Raw genomic sequence first — 18,611 nt, forward strand, 5'->3', positions numbered from 1 at the left:
CAAGTTAGTGTGGGGACTACTGTGGACCTTCCCAGTTCTGAGAACTGTACACATGTACCCGATCCTCTTGAGAACCAAACACAAGGACCTGACATACTGTTTCCCCAAAAATAAGACCTAGCTGGACAATCAGCTCAAATGTGTGTTTTGGAGCAAAAATTAATATAAGACCTGGTCTTACATTAAATTATATAAGACCCGGTCTTATTTTATACTGAAATAAAACCGGGTCTTATATTAATTTTTGCTCCAAAAGACGCATTAGAGCTGATTGTCCGGCTAGGTCTTATTTTCGGGGAAACACGGTAGCGGATTCCATTTATTTCAGGCAACTTCTCTGATGTCCTTTTAACTTGTTCACATTGACTTGATATAAATATTTTGGGTACATTTGTAGTGACTGTAAATAGAACTTGCAACTCATTAAAAATATTAAATAGTGAAGACTTCTTGACTTTCACCTTGCTTATATAATATCCCTTTATTGAGCTTTCAGCAGTGTATTGTGTTAGAAAGAGGATGAGAGCTTTGGAGTCAGACAAATATGGATTCATCTTTGTTATCACTATTTACTCGTGCAAGGTTAGAGGTTACCCAGCCTCTCTGAGCTTCACCTTCCTTAGTCATTAAAATGGGTAGTGCTTTTGCTTTCAGTAACATTTTGAAGTTTTCGTAATTATCTTATATATTAAATATTAACACTTTTGTATTTGTCTCTTTGTATTTCTATTAAAAATTACTTTATTACATTACTTTATATCTGTGTAAAGGAACACTTTTATGTTAATTTTGTTCCCCAGCCACAGTACAGACTTCTTTCATTGTTTATAATTAGTTTTTCAGTTGATTCTCTTGGATTTCTAGGTATAGGATCTTATCATCTGCACAAGATGATGAATTTATGAGTTCCTTTTCAAATTTTATACCTCTTGAGTTTCTTCCCTTATTTAATGGTATCATGTAATGTCTTTGAAAAGCTATTAAATACTAATGATAGCGGACCTTTTTTTTCCTCTTCTCCTTGACTAGATTGCTTTTAATGTCAAGTTCGATACTTCCTTTTGTATACTTTTAAAAGATCATTTAAAGCAAAGTATTTATTTATGAGTGTTTTAAAAATACTGATTACTACTTTGTTAAGTTTTAAATTCAAGAATGAAAGATACTATTTATGTTTTTTATAACTTCCTTATAATTCCTGGGTTTTTTTTCCTATTTTGATCTGTCCATATACTGAATAGTAGTAGTAGATTTTCTACAGTTGAACCATCTTTGCAATTTTGATTTGAGCTCCATTTTGTCATAGTGTGTTATTCCTTTAATGTACTGTTGGGAACAATTTGCTAATATTTTTATGTGCTTTAAGTTCTTAAATAGTTCAAATATTTAATCAGAATTTATAGTGAATGTTAGAAAAATCAGCTATTTGATTTCATCTCATCGTTTTGCCAGTTCAAGGTGTCTTTATGAGGAAACCATATTTTCTCATCTAACGCTTTGAAGTTACATTACAAACTACATTTAAGTTGAAATTTCCATGCTTTCTCCCACAGAAATTTTTAGCACCTCCTGAACAGATAACCTGATATGCATTCCTATAATCCTGTCAGCTACTCATCCTGAAAAACTTTTTTCTGACATATCCACCAGCACATTCCCCCTTATCTATTCCTTCCAACACTTTTTGCCTTGAAATACCTGCCATATGTTAACATATTCATACGTCATGGCATATCTCCTCAGTTATAAACCCATGCACCCTGACCCATTTACACACCTTCCGTCTCACCCACTTCTCTTCCTATCCTAAAATACCTTACAAACTGTGGTACTTACACATATTATGGCAGAAGTCATCCAAAACTTCAAATCTTAATTACCAAAGGAAAAAAAAAGAACTGGAATTAAATTATAGAATGTAATTATGCTTAGTCACACGTGTTTAAAGTTGGAAGTGTTTGTGAAAAGAAATTGTACAATATTATGTGTCATTTGTTTTAAGTATGTGCTAGAATGATTTGCTATTTTAAGTCATCTGGCACATAGTAGGCACTCATTTTGTTTTTTGAATACCTGAATATTTCTTACCATTTATGTTAAATTTTTACACTCGTTTTCTGCTTTACCTGTTTCCCCTTTTGTAAAAAATAGTGGTTTCTTTTGTGTAGCAATGGTAAAATTTATTGAAATGTAAAAAAGGCTAGCTCCTTCTGAGACATTCGTTTATATGCAGTGTATCTGGTTTCTCCTATATTGAAAGCTTAAATCAGGGAAACATGTTTTATTTATCTCTACCTCTTACACATTAAGCATATTTCTGTACTTATAGGTCCATCTCAGTAAATATTTATTAATTTGAATTCTTAAATATTGAGGGTAAAACTATAGTTGACTCTTGAATAGTGTGAAACTTAGGACCCCCCTTACTTCCCCCCCAATGCAGTCGAAAATCTGTGTATAACATTTGACTCCCCCAAAACTTAAGTTGTCCCCAGGTATCTGGGGGGGATTGGTTCTGGGAACACTGTGGATACCAAAATCTGTGGATGCTCAAGTCTCCTTTGTAAAATGGTGTAAATCAATGAATATAGTCTGCCTTCTGTATCCCCAGACTCCCAGCCACGGATCAAAAACAGTACAGATATTTATTGAAAAAAAGGTGTGTATAAGTGGACCCATGAAATTCAAACCCATGTTGTTCAAGGGTCAACTATATTTTTAATGAGGTAAATTTTTTTTTTTTTTTTGCATTTTGCCTTTTAGTTTTATCTTTTTCATGCCACTTTTTTCTGCTTATAAAAATAATGCATGACTCATTTCACCTAATTTACAAATTATATGCATGTACGTATATCTGTATACTCATTTATACATGTACACATATTATATAACCTGGAACAAATAACTTAAAGATTTGGAGTTTTTCTTTTTAACAGAATTAAGATTCTAGTGTTTAAAAAGCTGATGTACGTTTATTTTCACTTCACATTATCATGAATACTTACCCGTCAACGAGATGATTCTTTTCAAGACTATTGACCAGAATTGCTGTATGCGACAATTACGGAAAATTTCTCCTCTGCTAAATGCGTTAGTAAATCTATGATTAACTGTTTACTCTGTTGTTTTATTGGCACAGAAATTTATAATTGGCAGATTATAGACTTATGTTTTGCCAAAGATAAATGATGATTTCTGGAATAAAAATAGTGCATGGTTAGAGTTAATAGTTTAATGAACAGCGAAAGAATTAAAAGTTTTTAATATTTGCTGTCTTATATTTCAAACTATGGTTGGCACTATTTATGTTGATAGTGGAAACATTGCTAGAAATCACAGCATTGGGTACATTCTGGAAAATCACAGATACACGAGACTACTTAAAACCTGGGATCAGAAAATGGAAAAGAAATTTTTGGGCTCTTAAGTCAGATCCTGTGCTTAATGTTTTTATGCGTATTCTGAAAGCTACAACATATAGATGACTTTGAGCAGGCAAATATGCAAAAGAAAAATAATTTTTGCTTCCTAATGATCTCGTTCATTAGGATAGTGAAAGAATTAGGAAATAGAATGAACTGAGAAGGTAAATGGTGTGTAATGAAATGAGAAAAGGAAAGGGGAGCTGTAGTGGAAAGTTGGAGTTACCAGTTTGAAGTTATGATTAATCTGTTGGTCATAAATTTTGCCAATTATGCATATAAGTCCCCAATTTGTGTTTATAATTCAAACTTTATTTTTGTAGAGAATTTAAAATTTTCTCAGATTTATCTACCCTTTTTCCTCTGGCTTTTGAGTTTTGTATTATGCTTATTTGAGTCTAGACTATTAAAAAGTATTGTATTAGTTTTTGTAGAAAATATGAACCTCTGGTATCCAAGAATATCAGGTATTTTTTTAAAATGCCAGACCCTCTCAACTTTTTATTTCCCTATCTTTAAGTTTCCTGACTTTTCTTTGTGAAGCTACAAAACCTCATTACCCTCTCAATTACATATATGGTTACTTTGAAGCTTTATTCCCTAAGAAACCAAAAATTAACCAGAGAACCTTAATCATCTTAGACAACAGAAACAGAGAGTAGAAGGCTATTAAATAATTTGAGAGTAGTTTTGAAAAAAATAGTGGATGTTGATTTTTCCCAAGACCTTTATTCATATTTTGTAAGCAGCAGAGACACCTTTGTTTTTCCCTTCCTTTTCCTCCCCTCCTCTCCCTTTTCTTTCTTTTTCCTTCCCCATTTTTCTCCTCCCTCTCTCACTTTCTTCTGTCCCTTAATTCTTCTGTTTGGTTGTACCGTATTTCAGACATTTGTTAATTGACAACTGGGCTATTTTCAATCTTTCATGTCTTTTTAATTTTAAACCTGTTACCCTGTTTCCCCGAAAATAAGACCTAGCAGGACAATCGATTCTAATGCGTCTTTTGGAGCAAAAGTTAATATAAGACCCGGTATTACATTACATTATATTATTGATTATATTGTTAATTATATTAAGACTTGGTCTTATAGTAAAATAAGACAGGGTCTTAATTTTTGCTTCAAAAGACGCATTAGAGCTGATTATCCGGCTAGGTCTTATTTTCGGGGAAACATGGTAGTACAGACTTATTGACCTTAATTTCAGTATTTATTTGCAGGCATGATTAGTATGGTATTTGTAATGGACCCAAGAGAAAGGGCATTTCTATTTTCAATTTTGTCATTGACAATTCAATCTGGAGAGTATTGATATGTTGATAAGAAAATAAAATGTCAAACTGCTTATTATTTCTTTGGGCCATTAGATAGTATTTTATACTGCTTTCTTTATTCTACTTACAATTGGGATCCTTGAAACTAGAGGGTGATACCTTCTAGTTCTTCAATAATCTCAGCCATTACTCTTCAAATATTACCTCTGTCCCGTTCTTTCTCTCTGTTCTCCCTCCAAAATTCTCATTATATATATTCAGCCTTTTCACTCTATGTATGTCTTTCAACCTCTTTTTATCTGTCTCTCTGGGCTGCTTTGCCGTTGATTTCTTCAGGTCTTTAATTCACTAGCTTTTTCTTTAGCTGTCAGACCCATTCATTGAAATTTTAATTTTAGTTATATTTGTCCCTTCTAGAAGTCCTATATGTTAGTTTTTCAGCTTTTACTGACAGATAGTTGACATATAATAAACTACACATACTTAAAGTTTTCAATTTTATAAGTTTTAACGTATATAGACTTTCATGAAACTATCACAATCAAAATAATGAACATACCCATTACCCCCCTAAATTTCCTTGTCTTCTTTTTTAATCCACTCTTCATTCCCTGCCCCCTTTTCCCCCAGGCAACCGTTGATTTACTTTCTGTAGTTGTAGATTTGTTTACATTTTCTAGACTTGTATGTAATTGGAATCATACACTCTGCATTCATTCGCTCACTTCTTTCACTGCATCATCATTTTGAGATTTCATCCATGATGTTGCATATGTCATAGTTTGTTCTTATTACTGAGTAGAATTCCATTGTATGGCTAAATCACAATTAGTTTATTCATTTACCTGTTGATGGTCATTTGGATTGTTGCCAGCTTTGGTTATTACAAGTAGAGCTGCATGAGCGTTGTTGTATAAGTCTTTGCGTGGACATATGCTTTCATTTCTCTTGGGTAAATAAGTAGGAGTGGAATAGCTCTGTTGTATGGTAGATATTTTTTTTTCTAAGGTAGAGTGTACCATATTTCCTTCCCGCTAGCAGTGTGTCAGAGTTCCAGTTTCTTCATACTCTCTTCAGTCTGCTTGGTATGGTTTTAAATCTAGCTATCCTAGTGAATGTACAGTGACATCTCACTGTAGTTTTAATCTACATTCCCTAGCAATTAATGATGTTGAGCATCTTCATTTGCTTTTTTGCCATCCATACATCTTCTTTGGTAAAATATCTGTCTGGAGATTCTTTCCATTTAAAAAAATGGATTAATTCATTCTGAATACAAATACCTGTTCTGTAAACATTTCTCCCAATCTGTAACTTGCCTTTTCATTTTTTTAACATGGTCTTTTGAAAAGCAAACATTTTAAATTTTGATGTTCAATTTATGAATTTTTTTGTATAGTTCTTGCTTTTTGTGTCTTATTTAAGACTAAAGGTCAAACTAAGGTCGTTTTAAAACTAAAGGAAAAACTAAAGTCATTATGATTTTCCTGTATGTTTTGTTTTAGAAATTTTATAGTTTTAACTCTTTCATTTAGTCCTATAATCCATTTAATTTTTTATGTCTCATACGAAGTTTTTTTTTTTTTTTTTTTTTTTTTGCATATTGCTAAGGATTATTCCAGCACCATTTGTTGAATGATTTTCCTTTTCCCATTGAATTGTTTTGGCATCTTTGTTGAAAATCAACTGTCCACATACATGGGGATCTATTTCTGGAGTCTATTATGTTTAATGGATCTATGTGTCTTTACACTAATCTATGTATGTTTAATACCACCAGTGCTGATTTGTACAGCTTAAAAGTCATGAACTGAGATAGTAGAAGACCTTCCATTTTGTTCTTCTTTTTCAAAATGGTCTTAGCTGTTCAAGGTCCTTATACATAAATTTCTACGGATGGACTAGCTGGAATTTTGATTGGGATTAAGTTGACTCTACAGTTTAATTTGTGAAGAATTGACATCCATCCATTTAATTTTTCATTTCCATTATATTTTTCATTTCTAGAAACTGTATATGTTTTCACATCTGCTTGATCTTGATCATTCTTACAGGTTTTTGTTGTTCCCAAGTATATTTTCAAACATATCATTTATTTCCTTAACCATATTAAACATTTTTATTTTACAGTCTGTGTGATAATTCTAGTATCTAAAAATCCTTGCAAGTCTATTTCTGCTGTTATTTCTGGTTCTCCTCTGCAGTGTTTGGCTTTCTTTTCTGTTCGATTAATTTTTATTGAAAACTTGTTTTCCTAGAACTTTATCTGTGGGAATTCATTGAGGCCTCGATTGATTGGGAGTTGCTTCAAAAAGGATTTTCATTTGCTTCTGCCAGGTTCCTGTAGACACTACCAGTTTGGGAATCACTTAAATTCTCGGCTTGAGTTTTTTTCTGGCTACCCAGGTAGTGTGAATTTAGGCTGCAAACTAGAGAAATGGCTTATGGTTCCATATTCTCATCAGAGATTCCCCCTGTGACAAGATTTGAAATAGTCCATTTTCACTGCAATATCCTGGGGGTAGCGTATAGTGAGTTTATTTCTCTTTGACTATTAGACTAGGGGGGTTAACCCTTTAGGATATCAGCTTTATATGTGTGAGGGTAGTTAGGGGAATCTTTTATTAACACCCATCTTAAGTAGACTCTGGGTTTTGTCTTCTTGTCCTCTAGTTTTGTGAATCACTTTGGGGCCTGAAGATAAAAAATAAAATTTACCCAGTCCAGCAAATGTCCTCAGCTGAAAGTTTCAGAAATCAAGGTTCTTATATTTACTTCTTTTTTTATTTTTATTTTTTGGCTTGAGTATTTTTTCCTTGCTAATTCACTGATGCATTTAAGGTGTATTATATCTAGGATATTTAGTTGTTTTCAATAAAATGTTTATCCAGGTAGCTAATCTTCCTTATTACAAACAGACAAGGTCACTACTTGATTTTCTAATCTTAATCTCCTTTAAATTTAAAATTTGGTGTTTTCAAACATCAAAGACATAAACCATAAGGGAAAATTAGAAGATGATCATTTTTAATCATTTTATTTTGTACTTTTGGATTTAGAATTACTTGTTTCTTTCTCTCTTCCTCTAGGTATGAATGCCTTTCAAACATGCACATGACATTATTCTCTGGCAATTTAATATCTTTTTAAAGCATATTCAAAGGAGATTATGGACAAAGAGGAAAATAAAAATAGTTCATATTCTCACCACTCAAGAATGGTATTAAATTTTTATATTCTAGATTTTTTACTTATGTATTCATTCAGCAAGTATTTCTCACATAAACGCTTGATTGAATGAGATAGACTCACTAAGGTTCAAGAAGAAAATAACTTTGTATTTACTATCTCACTCCATATTCAACTCATGTTTGGAATAGTTCTTTTCTTCCCTGGCCGAAATGATAGACAGGTTTCAGCTTGCAAGTCCCTCTTAGTTATTAGAACAGTCCCATTTCAGCAATTGAAATATCTGCTCTAGGGCAATAATCAAAGGTCCAAACGTGATGTAAATTAAATTCCACGTCAGGTCTGTTTCACTCAGGGAAACACTACTTTACTCCAGAGGTTTGCAGGCAGCATGGTTTCCTCTCTCTCAGTCCCTCCCCAACTCACTAGCTGCAAAAGATCCTCTTAAGGAAAGAGAATAGGGCAAGAGTTCTCAGAACACACTGGGATATGTGAGCTGAACTAATGTGCTCTACCAGTAAAATTAGGAACTACAATCCTTTCCAAATTTTCTGGGGAAAGTTAAATTAATGACTAGAATTTTCTCAATTGAATTTCCTCATGTCAAAGAAAATTTCCTGAACACTTTATTAAACACATGTCAAAGTTTTATTGTAATCTTGTTGCAAGGTAGAAGGCTTCTCGTGGGCCAATTCAGAGATGCATTCTTGGTAACAAATCTTATAGCAAAAGGAAGTGTAATATAAGATAATTAGGAAAAAAAAGTTTGAGTGACTGGTTTGCTAAGTCTTAAACACCATCAAAGTATATCAAAAAATTGTTTAAGCATTCTATCCAAAAAACTTAATTTTTTTTCTGGAAGAACGCTATGAATTACATTACACAGGAAAGAGAGTCTTTGCCAAACCAAGTTTGGATCAATTTTTATTTTACACTCATTTTTCTTAAATTTTTAATTTTTCTAGTGCCTAGTATTTGATGTATCCCTTGTATATTTAATCATGTTATTTAAAATGTTCTGAATGGAGCACATTGACTTCTAGGGGCTTTGCCACCAGAAAAAGGTTGGGAGCTAACAGTAAATCAATTTGTGTGTACCGGGTATAAACTTTTGGTCAAGTGTGGATTTTATAAGGACATACACAAAGCCGAAAAAAGTGCAAGTAATCAAGGGTATATGTAAGAGAAGAGTCACTGATCCACCAAAAACAGTAGTGGAGGGCCAAAGCGTAAGGACTGATCCCTCACTTAGCTGCCTGCCTCCAGGTGCTAAGTATAGCATCAAAGGCCTATAATGCTTATCTTAGGAAAAAGAGAATTTGAAAAGAGATCCCACTGCTTATACATAATGTCATCATCCCAATTAGTGGCTAAGAGAAAGTGGAACTTCCCAACTCCTCTTTTGATTTGTGAGATAGAATGATTTGGGGGCTGAAAAGATAGATGAGGTCTGGCAAGTAAGTTCGTGAACTCATCCTAGAAAAAGTGCTACATACCTCATTACTGAATATCACTATGGTCACCTTTGAAGTACTCCCCTTGGGAAGCTATGCACAGCTTCCCAAGGGTGCTAGTCCACCCGCCTAGTCCACCCTTCAAAGCAATTTTGGAACTCTTTTTCTGGAATGGCCATCAGAGCTGTCATTGTATTACCCTTGATGTCCTGAATGTCATCAAAATGTCTTCCTTTCACTACTTTCTTTATCTTTGGGTAAAGAAAGAAGCCATTGGGGCCAGATCAGGTGAGTAGGGAGGGTGTTCCAATGCAGTTATTTGTTTACTGGCTAAACACTCCCTCATAGACAGTGCCGTCCATGTGAGCTGGTACCTTGTCGTGATGCAAGAGCCATGAATTGTTGGCGAGAAGTTCAGGTCGTCTAACTTTTTCATGCAGCCTTTGCAGCACTTCCAAATTGTAAACTTGGTTAACTGTTAGTCCAGTTGGTACAAATTCATAATGAATAATACCTTTGATATCAAAAAGTTTAGCAACATCATTGCAACAAGTTCACGAACTTAATTGTCTGACCTTGTAAGAATCAATAAAAAAACTACAACAACAAAAAAAATATAATGTACCTAAAATAGGGTGATAGTAAGAGAGCTTTTGTTTCGAATTTTATCTTCTGGTCCAGATGAAACATTTTCTGGAGTTCTAGGTGGACTTGTGAATGAATTTTGGTACCACTATTGGTAAAATTGAGAAACTGGAAGATAGATATTATTTTGATGTTCCAAAGGGGAAGTTCCAAAGGTTATGCAAATATGATCTTGATCAGGCAAGATTATTATTAAATTATAAAAGGATTGTTTAGGAACAATGGAAGGAAGGAACAATAGAACAATAACGACTGAAAATCAGCATGCATTTCTTTAAAACATTTTGGTCTTATCCCATTTCATTTTCTGTTAGGAAAGCTAGACTGGTAGACTTAGCACACCTTTTGATAATCTTTTGATATTATAATCTTAGGGAGAAACTAGAAAATTAGAGACTTGGCTATGTCACTCCGAAAAGGATGTTGATTACCTAATGAATCAATGAATCGATGTCTGGTGTCAGGTCTGCAGGGCATGCCACAGACACTGTATTAATTAACGTTTTAATAATTTAGTTAAGGTTTGGAAGCATGCTTTTCAAGTTTATGGACATTGAGGTATATTAGAATCAGAATCAGAAAAGTTTTTGAAATACTTGAGTTGTTGGACCTTACCTAACAAGATGAACTGAAATAGAGATAAAGACTTTTGTGATGCTAGAAGGATTTTCAGTAGAGATTTTGATGGGATGATTTCTAAGGTTTTCTTGAAATCTGACAGATGATTCTACCAGAATAATATGTAGCAGGCCTCCCATGTCCTGAACCATGTGGATGTAATTTTTTAAAAGAAATTTGCTTCTCAACAAATCAGTAAGCTTAACTGTACAATTTCAGATGTATCTAGCTATATAAAGCTCATAATTTTGTGAAGTTAAAATTATTTTATTTGGAGGAAGAATTGTTTACTGTTCTTTATTTCTGACTAGTGCAGTAATTTCCATTTTACATGGAGAATGTAAAATTAGTTTCTGTGTATTTAAAAATACTGTCTCCTCCACCTGCAGTTTCTGGAAATAATGAAGGCCGTGAATTAGCCTGGGACACCCTAAATTATTTTTTCCATGTCAATTTGATTATTATGCTTAACAACTAGGTGATATAGTAGTTGTCTCACTCTTCTCTACAGTGACAGCTTGAGAAAATGTGCTGTGATAGTCTCAGATTTTGTTGTCTTTCACCTATTGATATTCCTCTGTCCATTTTTATGACTACTATAAATACTAGATTCTTGTTTATAAGGTGTCCTTTCTTATAAAGGACATTAAGTGAATTTAAATATAAAATTGTTTTATAACCAATATAATTTATGTTCTTTTTGTTGAAACAGCCAAAATATTTTTAAAAATATATATTTAAATAAACCATAATGAGCTATGTTGGAAAGAAGGTATAACGAATGAATAATTGTGTGTGTGTGTGTGTGTGTGTGTGTGTGTGTGTGTGTGTGTGTGTTTGGTTTTAAAGTACTATTGGATTCAGATTCAGTTTGACAGTTTTTGATCAAAATAAAATATGTTTTACCAATTTTGTAATCCATGTGTTTCTGTATCCCTAAGTCCAATTTAAGTATCTGCAGGAGTTACCCCAACGCACACACTCCCCCTCCCCTTTAACTGTAGCCCCTCTTGCAGATAGATCTTTGTTTATTGACTTAGATTAGAACTGGCCTAGAGCCCAGTGATGGTCATTTCTCCTCTTAAGGTTTTTGGTTACAAATCTGCTTTTGTTGCCAGATCCAATAAAGATTCTTGATTGTTTTTGTTAGTTTTATTACAAGTTCTTGCCAAAGATACAATGTATTATAACCAAAACAGATGTTCTGTTTAGACAAGTGTATTTGCTATAAAAGAACCTAAACTATAAAAGAACCTAAAATATAAATTAAATAGTATGTTCAACATTTTGTAACAATTGATGAACTTTGGGATTTCATGAGTGTGTTTCTTAACCTTTAGAAATGGAAGAAACAATGCCTTATTTTGAGCAATTGTTTTACATTTTCTCTGTCTCAGCTTGTGTATGTATAGTCTTTACATTGTAGATCCTCCTCAAAACTAACATTTTATTGTGATCTTGAAAGTGGAGTTCTCTTATTTCTTAAAGTACATACATCAAATAACCAGTAGTTTTTGTCATAGAGACATCAGTTGAGTAGAAAAGAATAGTTTTTTTAATATCCTAATGCTTATAAACAGATAGGTGAAATAATTATACATAGACCTTTCCATAAATGGTGTACCTGGTGAAGTTAGGAACCATATTAAAGGGTTGTCGTGTAGATATCTTGAGACTTGAAGTAACCGTCTCTGTGACTAGGGCCCAGTGCAGTATTGATTTATGCTGAATTCTGTGTTGTAGAGAACACAGGCATGTAGTAAATAGAAGATGAATGCACTTGCGCGGTGTAATTGTAGCTCTGTTTTGGTCATAGTTCCTAGAATAAATTAAATGTATAAAGGATAAAACTGCATTATCAGTAGGTTACTATTGGAATGAGTATTACCTTGAGATTGTTAACTCTTTGGCCTATTCTCATTTATATTCTCCTCTTTGGCATTAAACAACTTGCTGTTTTTTTGTCACTTTTGGCCAACACTTTTAAAATCAATTGCTTATTGGGGAACATTTAAGTTTTTTTCTTTTTATTAGAACTCTTTGGGTTGTACAGAATCACTATGGTTTTCTCATTTTGATTGCATTAGAAGAATGCAAAATGGCTAGAATCCTTTTTCATTTGATTACCTAGGACTTGAAGATTCTGGGGCCAGAAATTGATATTTGCTACTAGGAGTTCTTGAATCCACCTTATTTGTGTTTCATGTTTTTATTTTTTTTTGAAGCGGGGGATCTTTTGAATTGGATGTATTTTGTGTGGCTAACTCGTTGTATTATGCTCTCCTAACTTACTGCAATACCACTTTCAAGTTCCCCACATCCATCCATTTCTAAGGTTACACCCAGCTTAATTCCCATTACTTTTCCGCTTCACAGCACTTGCATTTTGAAGGGACCCTAACATTTGGGTTCACATTATGATAATTAGGTTTCAGGGCCATGGGGGATTAAAGATGTCTTAGGTCTAGTTGCAGAATCAAGTTCAGAAGCACTTGTAAAACTTGCCTGATGGGTGAGTAGAGGTGCTTTTATTTATTCACTACTCACGCAGCATTAATCCGTATTTCATCAGGTACCTACAGTGCTGTAATTCTAGATGTGACCTTGGACTTGATTTACTTCAGCTTCGTTTTCTTTATTAATGTGCCATGAAAGAGGTACATGAAAGATAGCCAACATCAAAAAACCTTTTAAAGTAAAATGGTTGATAGGAATTCTCTGGTATTTAGCACTGTCTGTCAAATGTTTCAGCTGGTTTGCATCCTTTTACAAGCTCTAGCTTGCTGCACTAAAAGAAATTTAAAGCGGTTGTTTCAAGGCAGGGCTGATGGGGAACGTGGTTATGGTGGTGGTGGTGGAAGTGGGTGGGTGGCATTAGCCGGGGAAGACAGTAAATGAGAAGTTAAGAACATATTCTTTTTCCACTGTGCTCTTCCCAAGATGGTTTATTTCTGCATTTTTCTTTGGGTTGGGGTGTTTTTAGTTCAATGCAATGCTTATGATTAGAGTGAGGAGGCACTCATCTTGGTTATAAGAAGATTGAAGAGGGTGGCCAAAGAAAATTCATCAGACCTCTGCAAAAGAAAGAATAAAAGGCAATGTCACTATCTTATTCAGAGGTTGTTTAGCTATTTTAACTTTACAGTTTGTTTGTTCTTTACTGAATCATCTGAGAAAAAGCTTTTAAACACAGTAATATGGGAAACTGAGTCTTAAGAACAAAGGAAAGAGGACTCAGAAGGCTTGCCATATGTACCGTGGAATATTTATTTTTCTGTAAACACGTTTTAGAGGCTATTGTCTCTGTTCTAGGCTGAATATATAGGGGTAGAACTTGTAGCTCAGTTTTAAAACTCTGATTCCTTGTTTCATAAATATTTGTTGGAAATTTCTCCCTGTATAATAAAAAATATTTTAAAGCATTTTGCTTTTTAGATAATCACAAGGATTGTGGATCTATTCCGATTGTCTTCGCTATAGAACTATCTTAATAGTTAAGATAGAAATCACAGAATGCTTTAGAAAATGAAATTAACTTGCTTTCAAATTTATATTTTATTTTTAATTTACTAACACCTTTGACTTGTAAGAAGTCTTTTAAAATCTATTGTAATAAAAACTTAGTGTTTAGTATTTGTAATTAGTATTTGTTAAAATGTCTTTATAGTGTTAAAATGCTTTAAAAATAGCATATCCTCTTGATATTCTGTAATTTTGTTCACACATACCTGCTTAACTAACTTTTATTCATATATGGCAGGAAAATAAATTTCAACCCAGACGTGGTGTTGGTGATTTATTGAAATAAAGTATTTGGCCTGCAAAGTATAAAAAATCAACACTACGACTGACACAGAGAAGTTTGGTAATGGCCTTTTCTTTTCAAGGAAAGCAGATTTTTGAGACAGACAGGCTTATTTTGAATTAAAATTCATAGGTTATATAAGAAGAGCCCAGATAACCTGTGTTCTTCTCTTGGCTCCTTTATTGGGGGTTTGGGGGCCCTACCTCTCAAGCCCTTAGGGAGATTCTGTATTTGATTCTCAATATGAACTACTACTTGTAGATGGTTTAGACTTTAGTGGGAGAAGTAATCATTAAGACTTCTACCAAGAAATCAGTTTTTTTCTATTTCAGTAAATTTTTGTGAGATACAGAAAGACTGCAAGGATGCTAGGGACCTCAGCTTAGTGTTTCAGATTTGGTTTTGACGTTTTTCTTATTCATGGTTTTTGGCCGGGAGATATGAGAAACGGATAAAGCAAGCCAGGAACACGTTAGGCTTTTGAAGTATTTATAGATCTTTCAGGTTGAATTTGCCTCCTAGTCTTCATTTTCTTATTGTTATTTGTTTGTCTTCCTTCTGGTTACCTTTCCCTAGTTAGAAGTGACAGGTTTGTGTTAAGTGGAAAATGGAAAATGTATCTGAATTTAATATCTTGGGGGAACGTTTGTCTCCAAAATCTAGTGTATGTATAGCAGTCTTTTTTTGTTATTATTATATAGAAGTGAAATATTTTATTTAAATTCCTCTCTACTGTTAGAAGCCTGAGATCTTACTGTAGTGTCACATTTACTTTCATTCTTCCTAAGATATTCAAGAATCTTTTGGTTATATTGGGTAATTGTCTTCCCCTTTTGTCAAAATTCATTTACTTATTCATATTCAACAGATACTTATTGAGTACCTTGGTCTGTGCTAAGCGCTGTGAAGTCAAAGATTCATAAAACCTTATCCATTGGCTATCTTGTGTTCGATCCAGCAGCCTCCTCTCATTTATACCTCATCTGGATTCCTTTTCAGTTTCATATACTGAAATGGTATAATCTTCTGCTTCTGATAACCATTCTTTCTATGCATCCTTGACCTATTCTTTGCTCTTAAATTTAGACAATGTTCCAAATATTCTCTCATTTTCTTTATCTTTTCTGTGTATTTTCTTTTCCTTGATAATTTCTCCATTCACTTCTGGTACTTCATCTATGGATTCTAAACCTACATCTCTAGTTTCAAGTTCTCTCCAGAGACCTGGACTCAAGTTTCAATGGCTTGCTGTCAGTCTCTTGAATATCCCTCTGGTGCCTCAAACTTAACTTTTTGCCTTGGCTCCTAAACCTGTTTTGCTTCATGTGTTTTTTTGTTCTTTTGTAAACCCTCCTTCGTGGATGGACTAGCAATTCCCTTGGGCACAAAATTGGTAATCTTTGATTTCATATTGTGCTGCATACTCCAAACTGCCATGAAATCCTGTTGATTCTCCCTCTGGAATGTTTCTCTTATTTCTTTCTTTCCTTCAGTGTCTCCTGTTTGCCAGTCTTCTTCCTCTTAGGTTTTAAGCCTTTCATGAACTGGCTTCAAGCTACTCTTCCAATGTAATCTCTTGATACTCCCTTCTCAACCCGAGATGCGATGTTCATCATTCAGGCTTTTGTAATCTGCGTCTGTGCAGCTATCGTTACGTATGCTGCTGGTGCCATTCATTAAGGAATCATACAATGTAAAAAATTATATATATACCAACAGTTTATTCATTATAAGAATTAGCACAGTTATAATTTATAAACCTGTATTAAAAATAAGCTAATATAAATCCATTTTCAATATGTTGTTTTGTTTTTCAAGATAGCCTCTTTAAATCTTACCCTGGTCTGCTTCTATTACTTCCAATGAAATTTTGGTTGCTGTTTTTAGTGTATTTAAATACACTTTCCCTTCATATGAAGTATCCTGTGATATCAATAATTCCTTATGCCGGGTGAATTGGAATATTTCTTTGAAATTTGTGAGTTTCTTTTTTCTGCCTCTTTTGTAGTTAAGAAAACAGGCTGTGGAGCCAGGTTCAAATTGCAGTTGCATCCCTTTCTGCCACAGTGACTACAGTCAAGTTACCTCTGTGTCTTCATCTTTAAAGTGGGAATAATAATAGTATCTACCACAGGATTTTGGTGAAGATTAAATGGGGTAATAGATTTAAAAACACTTAGAATAGTGGTTGGCACATAGCATTAATCAATAAGTGTGAGCACCTACTATTTTTATGATAACTACTAAATGTATGATTATCGTTATTATTGTTCATACTGTTTTCTTTCCTTGGAATACCCTTTTCTCATCCCCTGCCTTTCACAATCCTACCTAGACTTCAGGGCCTGTCTCAGGTGTCACATTCTCCATGAAATTCTCTTTGGTGTTTGCGGTTGGAATTAATCTTGCCTCCTCCTTCTGTGTGCTCGTAAAACTTTCCATGTACTTCTACCACGACAGTTAAAATATAGCCTTCTTTGTACTGTACCCATCTGTGTAGCTGTTATTTGGGTAGTTGTTTATCACTAGGGAGGCATCGTTGTTTGTAACTTTAGAAGAGGAACACTGTTTTGGCTGTGTTGGGACTCAATTGATTTGAAACTAATTAATCGCACCCCCGCCTGCACATATGTGTGTGGAGAGTATGTATATATATTTATATACATATATAACCCTTCTGTATATAAGGCACTCCTGTAAGGTCTATGGAGGATACAAAAAAAAAATAAAAGGTAATGCTTTCCAGATTAAAACCAAATGTTATCTGTACATTTAAAAAGAGTTTTAAAAATACCATACAAAGAAAATATATAACTTAAACAATAGTAACCTATGATCAACAGTAGTAACAATGATTAAATAACCTGTGTTCTCACCATTCAGCTTAAGACATGTAACCTTGTCAATATTTCTTTAATCCCATCTGTTTTTCCTCCTTCACAACTCCCATCTCCCCTTCCAGCAATATTCACTCTCCTTAACTCTTGTTAATTATTCTCTTGCTATTTTGATGGCTCCTTTATATAACTAGAATCGTATATAACATGTATTCTGTGAGCTTTTTTTTTTTACTCAAGATTATTTTATAGATTCATTCATTTTGATATGTATATAGCTGTTCCATTAATTTTCAGTGTTAGATAATTATACAATATTTTTGTATTTTATAGTTGATGGGCTTTTGGGTTGTTAATCAGTTTTGTTGTTTTCAAAAGTCTTAATTCATTTATTTTGTTTAAATAATAGCTTTATCGAGTTATAATTCACATACCGTACAATACACACATTTGAAATGTACAGCTCAATGAATGTTAGTATATTTCCAGATATGTGCAATAATCACCACTGTCAATTTTAAAACATTTTATCTTAAAAGAAGCCCCATACCCTTTCACTCTTACTCCCTATTCCCTCTCTCCTTCCTCACTCCCCCATCCTTAAGCAACCACTAATCCACTTACTGTCTCTATAGATTTCCGTGTTCTGAAGATTTCATATGAATGGACTCATACCATATGTGGTCTTTTGTAACTGTGGTCTTTTTCACGTAGCATAATGGTTTCAAGGTTCATTATGTTGTAGCATGTATTAGAACTTTATTCCTTTTATGACTGAATGATATTCCATTGTATGGACATACCACATTTTGTTTATCCAGTCATCAGTTGATGGACATTTAGGTTATTTCCACTCTTTGGCTATTATGAATAATGCTATAAATATTCATGGACAAGTTTTTGTGTGGACATATGTATACATTTCTCTTGGGTATATACTTAGGAGTGAAATTTTCATTGTAACTTTATAATGAATTGGTTGAAGAACAGCAGACTGTTTTCCAGAATATCGGCACCACTTTACATTTCCTCCAGCACAATATTGTATGAAGGTTCTCAACTTATCCATGTTCTCGCCACACTTATTATTTGACTTCTGAATTGTAGCTACCCCAGTTGGTATGAATTGGTGTTTCTTTGAGGACTAATGTTGAGCATATTTCATATTCTTATTGGCCATTTGTGTATATTCCTTGGGTAAATGTTTATTCAGATCTCTTGCTTATTCTTTATTTGATTATTTGTCTATCCATTATTGAGTTGTAAGATTTTTTCAATAAATTCTGGATACAAATCCCTTATCAGATGGATGATTTGCAAATATTTTTTCCCATTCTTTAGGTTATTTTCTTGATGATCACTTTTGAA

General features: G+C 33.6%; 1 protein-coding gene across 2 annotated transcripts in view; it reads left to right on the top strand.

Moving 5' to 3' along the window:
- SRBD1 (S1 RNA binding domain 1) overlaps positions 1-18,611 on the top strand; it is a 181,313-nt gene that overhangs the window by 53,949 nt on the left and 108,753 nt on the right. The gene's annotated exons all lie outside the window — the stretch shown is intronic.

The sequence above is a fragment of the Rhinolophus ferrumequinum genome, chromosome 13 (genome assembly GCF_004115265.2).
Source record: "Rhinolophus ferrumequinum isolate MPI-CBG mRhiFer1 chromosome 13, mRhiFer1_v1.p, whole genome shotgun sequence".
NCBI lineage: Eukaryota > Metazoa > Chordata > Mammalia > Chiroptera > Rhinolophidae > Rhinolophus > Rhinolophus ferrumequinum.